Genomic DNA, 6,039 nt, shown 5'->3' on the forward strand with positions numbered 1-6,039 from the left:
AAGTAGGCCTATTAACAGTGTATGCTTTGCAAGTGTGAGCCTACACCGATTTTTGCAAAGCTTTCCTCGATATCTCACATTGTATCTTCCTTTTTGAAGACCCCGATCCATTGTGTTTTACAACGTTTTCATTTAAACGTTAACCTTTTCAACGTCACCAAATGAGTCTTAGTAGCCTATAATTATGCAAACGATCAGAGCGAATTATTAGGCCTGCTTTGAGAGGCTTCACTCTGGATCAAAAATACTTTTCAGTGCCGGAGGCACACAGGATCAGTCTATGTTTTATAGAAGCATTAGCTTTTGTTTAACGTTAGGCTAATTTTAAACACAAGCTTTGCCAATATCTTGGATGTCAACTGTCTAAGTTTTATTCAATCCAAACCTGTAAATATATTGCAAAAAGATAATGACTTTTTAAACTAAATACCTGTTTTCAGTGACTCCTTTCTTTGAGCGGATGCCTTCTCCTTCATTTTGCTATTCATGTTTTGCCATTTCTTTTGAATTTCGCTGACGTCCCGTCGAACAGAAGGAAACTGTGCATTCAGCACATCGGCAATTTCTTGCCAGGCAGCATGTTTGGCAGCTGATGTTATTTTCGCTGAAAATTTGGGCCGCAGCACGTCTTGCCGTTTTTCCCATTCCGCGAGAATGGTCAACTTTTCATTCTCAGAAAAGTTAGGCTTTCTTGATTGTTTACCGTCTTTGGTGGTCATTGTCATAATTAACAAAATTGAAAGATGGTCATAAAATAGTGAAAATGGTCTAAGGTGTTGCGATCAAATTAAATCTCCGTACCGCGTGTGCGTAATGTCACTACAACAGCGATTTTAAAATTGTCATTAATTTAATGGGATTTCAATGCATCCTGCGTCTAAACGCGTCCCGGGAGTGGATTGCGTATCAAACGCGCGCTTTTAATTTGATTTGTTCAGTAGGTACAATTAATTAATGTGCAATTTAACAGGCAAATTCAGCTTTGTAACCTGTCGGCATGCGTCCGGAATCTTAATTGATTGATTGACAATGGACACTTGGCAACCATTGTTGATATGTGATTCATGCGCATGAGCAACATGTAACCCTCATAGCACATTTTTCTTAGAGACTTACGTGTAGCACTAAGATAAGTAGGGTGCTTAGTTGTTTTGTGAATCTCAAGTTGAGAACCCCACTTAAGTTAGTTGGAGGCTTAGTGTTTATTTGCAACTTAAGTTTTTCTTAAGTTTAGGTTTTGTGAATACGGGCCCAGCACCCTCCCATCCACTGCTCAGTCTGGCATCTTCCATTTCTGTAAGAGGGGGTGTTTTGATCAAATGCAAGAAGGGTGAAGACTTGTCCACTTAATACAAAAAAATGGGGGCGTCCTTAAATCGACACTCGCTACAGTGCTGATTATTTTATGCCGAATGTCAAAAGCTTTTGATGAATGGATCTGCCTTCGCCCAGTCAAAAGCCATGAAACACTTGTTGTTTTGTGCAGGAGTTAGTGTAAATGCAGTGTTTGCCCTGTTTGCTCTTTGCCTCATATCCATTTTGCATGCAATGTTGGTTTGACATATGAGCTTTTAAAGTTGATTTACTTTCTTTACAATATGCTGTATAAATTATGTATGTGCACACTTTTCAGTTTCACGGTATTTGTTAGATTTCTCATTTGCATAACAGTTGCATCAAGGTAAGATTGATGTTTTTGTTCATAAACAGCTTGGCTTGTGCCGGAGTGTGTCTGAGTTTGAAAAGTTGAATAGGATCGGAGAGGGCACGTATGGAATTGTGTGTAAGTTTACTGCTTATTTGGATGTTTTTAAATGTGCAAGAGCTACGTGTACAGGTACTTTGGAACGGCACACACATTTGCTTTTGACTTCACAGATGCAATATGGTATATTACATACATGCGGCAAAAACCAAGTGCCGCTTAGCTGTGACATGTTGACAAATCATGGATCAAGAAGATGGTAAGAAGGATAACAGAGCCCAGGAAAATGAATTATAGAATGCAAGCAGATAATTGTTGCTTTTTGGTGACAAATACACGTATTTATCAAATTTGATACATGTGCATGTGTAACAGAGTTGGCACCACAAAATTCACTAACGCATGTTACATGTAAAATGCTGGAGTGACAATAAGTTGGGACCATGTTCTTTCAAAATATTTTTCTTTCTACAGATAGAGCAAGAGACTCAGTAACAAATGAAATAGTGGCATTGAAGAAGGTCCGAATGGAAAAAGAGAAAGATGGTATGACTTTAACTTAAATTTATGAAACTACTGGGTTTTCCTATGAATGCAAGTGGGATTAAAGATTTGGTTAAGCGTACAGTAAAGATGGAATGCACATGCTGTATATCAAACCAGAATGTACTGCATGTGAAGACACAAGACAGCTAAACAATGATTGAATTGTTCAACACCAGATAAATTTGAACACATTCTTAAGGATGTCGCCGTAAGTTTTTATCTGACAGTAGAAGTGGTCAAGGTAACAAAACCCAGGTGACAATCCATATCAGACAATGAACTTTATAATTCATAGTGGACTGTGCATTTTGGAATCATTTTACCCAAGGGATTTAGTATGCTTACCCTTGAGATGGCACAATATGGTCAGTACTGTATTGACTGTAATATGTGTAAAAAGCGCATTCTTTTGTCAACGTTTGACTAATCAGGATCAAGGTTTGACATTAAAAATAATGTCATATTTTGGATGAGCTGTTTAGGTGTATCGAAACTGATGCATTTGTAACACATATATACCATTTATATATAACAGGTTTTGCCCTTATCCGATGTATATATTGATAAACACTGTTTGCTCAGTGCTTGTCTGAGAGCTTGCAAAACAATTCACAAGCTTACTCGGGTGGGACTCGAACCCACAACCTCCTGCTTACTAGTGCAGACTCTTAACCTCTTGATCAACAAGCTTGCTGGGGTCAGCTGGCTGGTCCGAGTTAGGTGAAGCAGCAGGTACCACAGGGTACCACAAACTAAAATTGACATCTCCCTAACACAAAAATACATCTTGAAAATAGTTTGCGGTACCAACCCCAGTCATTAAATATGCAAATTTCCTTTGCGTACGTCTCCATTAATTAAAAACTTGATCAACCGTAGTGCACCCTCTAGTCCTATGATATATAGCAGAGTGGCCGCCATGTTCGTCCTTTTCCTTAGTGTGATTCCTAATGGATGTTTCAATTTGGGCATCTTTGTATTCTCAAGTTTTCTGTTTCACTACACGTTCCTGTGTTAATTTGATCAACTGTATTGTAATAAATGTATATTCCTTCATTTGATATATTTTCATGATTGAGTGTGGGTGTGTGTGTGTGTGTGTTTGTTGCTTTTGTGGTATTTTCTTTCTGAGTGTGAATTATACCATAGAGCTTTAGAAAAGGAAGTATTCAAACGGCCTGCCCAATCCCCTTAAAACATTAGCAGCCAATTTAGGAGGAGTGTGGCCCTGCACAAACCCAGTAGAGGTTCCCCACAGCGCAAGCAGATTTAAGACCGAGATAAGCGCCTTTATGCACAGACTCCCATGTTGCGCTTCACCTTACTGGAGAAAATAAATCTCTGTGGCAATATCTTTGAGTAAAGGAACTCTCAGTAAACAAATGAATTAGGACATGTGCAGTAGTTTCCCAGCCATGTGAACTATGCACCATCTTCATTGATAAATTCAGTGAAAAATTCTGATCTCGCCGGTCTTTTGTACATTCAAATTGGACTTTCCATTGCCTGGTAAGTATATATGCACATGTTGATTGAGAAATTATTTTTCATTAAATGATATGTTTTTTCAATAAAAATGATTCCGGAAGGTTCTGGGAGATCAAACAGTGTCAGAGCATAGAGAGTCGTATTTTCTAGCTATTTGTATATGGCATTAAAGTGTACAGCAGGGTAAGAAACTTTCCAGGGATACAAAACATGATTGATCAGTCATTTTTGTTTTTTTTTCATCTGCAATGCGGTTATTACATTATTCCTATAGCTCCACATATTCTTTTGGACCATCTACTTTTTTCTTTTAAGATCTTAGTATTTTACGTCTTATAAGTGAAAGTATATGCCTAGTCTGCCTACATCATATGCCAGAATTGCAGAAAATCCTAACACCATGAAACTGCCATGAACAAATGAATGCTTCTGGAGTGCTGGATCTCAGCATACATGAAGGAAAATTGGTCATTTCATTTTTTTTTCCCGAGGGATTGATAATGGTTCTTGGATTCAAACAAGGTCTTTGCAAAATTATTTTTGGCTTAAATTTTGTCTGGCTAGGCAATCTTGATCATCATCATATCATTTTTATTAACTGTTGATCCATATTTTTTTTTTTAATTATATATGAAAAGGTGTCTCCTTATCCTTCTCCCCCCCCCAAAAAAAGTAGGTAGAAATCAAAGTAAACAATCGGATAAAAAATAAAAGAAATTAAATTTTAATTTGTTTATTTCTCGTTTCAAAGTGCATATGCAAAACCCTGGAACTACTTTAGAAAGGTTACCAAATTAAATAAAGCATTCAAGGGCCTTTGTGTACTTTAAAAAGTCAGACCCATTAAAATGGTTCTGCATTTTCCTTTGCCATTTTGGCTATAATTTTTGAAATATTGAAGTGATCAAGTTTATTGAGAAAAAGTCCCACATAGGGTACATGTACATGTACATGTACTTTGATTTTGGGAAGGAATTGAGTGCATTTTAGAATAAATTGAGATTCATGAAATAGTTTCAAGTATTTATATGGGTAAACAAGAAACTAAAGTTAAGTACTATCTTCAGTCTTCTCATATTATTTCAGTTCAGTTCATGTGGCCATGTAATTCCAACAATTTTTATTCAAACAGTGGGGTTCATGTGCCAGTATTTTTTGGCATGTAAGTTGTTATGTTGTATTTATTGGATGATTAGTTTATTTTTCGTTGCTATTGGTATGTTATGATATATGAGTACCTTACAGTTTTATTTTGGAATTGTAGTTATTTGGCAGAGTCCGATGAATCAGCATAAGGATTGCTCGTCGGAAGTCTGTTGCCTTGGTGATGAGAGATGTGCCCAGCAGAAGGATAGAAATCCTGTGCTCAAAGAGCAGTTTGCTGCAGAAATCAAGGCTGCACTGGATGTCACTGTATCCAATGATGTGATTGGCATCCATCCTCCGTATGTGTGCCTTGTGAGCTGAAGCTCAGGAGATGGAAAGATAATCATGCAAAACGTAAGAAGGCCATATGTGACAATGAAATCGCCACTTTCACCAGTACCGCATGTGACAGGTGCATAGGTGAAGTTCTTGTCACTTTGGATGACCACAAGCACTACCGCTCAGAAGTTTTCCTTTATGGTCACGAGAGGGGAAGATAGAATAAGAATCTTAAAAAATTGGTGGGTAATCCCATTGTCTTCTTCACTATCCTGGCAAATTTTCCCTGGGGGTTGACTATAGGTGGCATCACTTGCAACAGAGATCATTCGCTGTGCAAGGATATGCCTGAGTTCTTGAGCCCAGAAGACATCCATTTCATGTGCAGCAAGGTTGATAAGATGCATGTGTGCCCCGGAAATCCTTATTTCCCTGAACTGGTGGTATCAAAGCATGGTCCAGAGGGTCAAATGCCTACAAAGATCATGAACAGTGATGTCTTTACCGATGGAACAGTGCGGCACAAGAAATGTCTCTCATTGGTAGAATCAAGCAGAACTAGATGCGTCTTCTGCAAAATACACAAAAGTGATCTCTCATCTGCTATACAAGCTGTTTAATGGGAAAGCAGCAACGCACTGGATCAGCATCATCTAATGCCCCAAAAATTTTCCTGTCAAAGCAGCAGCTACAGGAGAAGATTGTTGATCTCCAGGCCAAGCAAAATGCGCCAAATCTGTTGACTCTTTACAAACGTGCATTGGGTCGACAAATTTTGCACATTGTGATTGACCAACTTGTAAACTAATGTACGTGCAATATTGTGAATCACCCAATTTTCTCTGGTCTGACAAGTTTTTACATTCCGTAAACTT

At 38.1% G+C, this 6,039-nt stretch overlaps 1 long non-coding RNA gene across 1 annotated transcript; it reads left to right on the forward strand.

The window, feature by feature from the left end:
• Positions 1-1,473: 1,473 nt before the first annotated feature.
• Positions 1,474-3,312, forward strand: LOC147798762 (uncharacterized). Its single transcript, XR_015425591.1, has 2 exons — positions 1,474-1,783; positions 2,180-3,312. It is a non-coding gene; the product is annotated as an uncharacterized LOC147798762 (long non-coding RNA).
• Positions 3,313-6,039: the final 2,727 nt, after the last annotated feature.

The sequence above is a fragment of the Acanthaster planci genome, linkage group LG06 (genome assembly GCF_054643075.1).
Source record: "Acanthaster planci isolate LZ-2023a linkage group LG06, COTS_SCS, whole genome shotgun sequence".
Classification (NCBI taxonomy): Eukaryota; Metazoa; Echinodermata; class Asteroidea; order Valvatida; family Acanthasteridae; genus Acanthaster; species Acanthaster planci.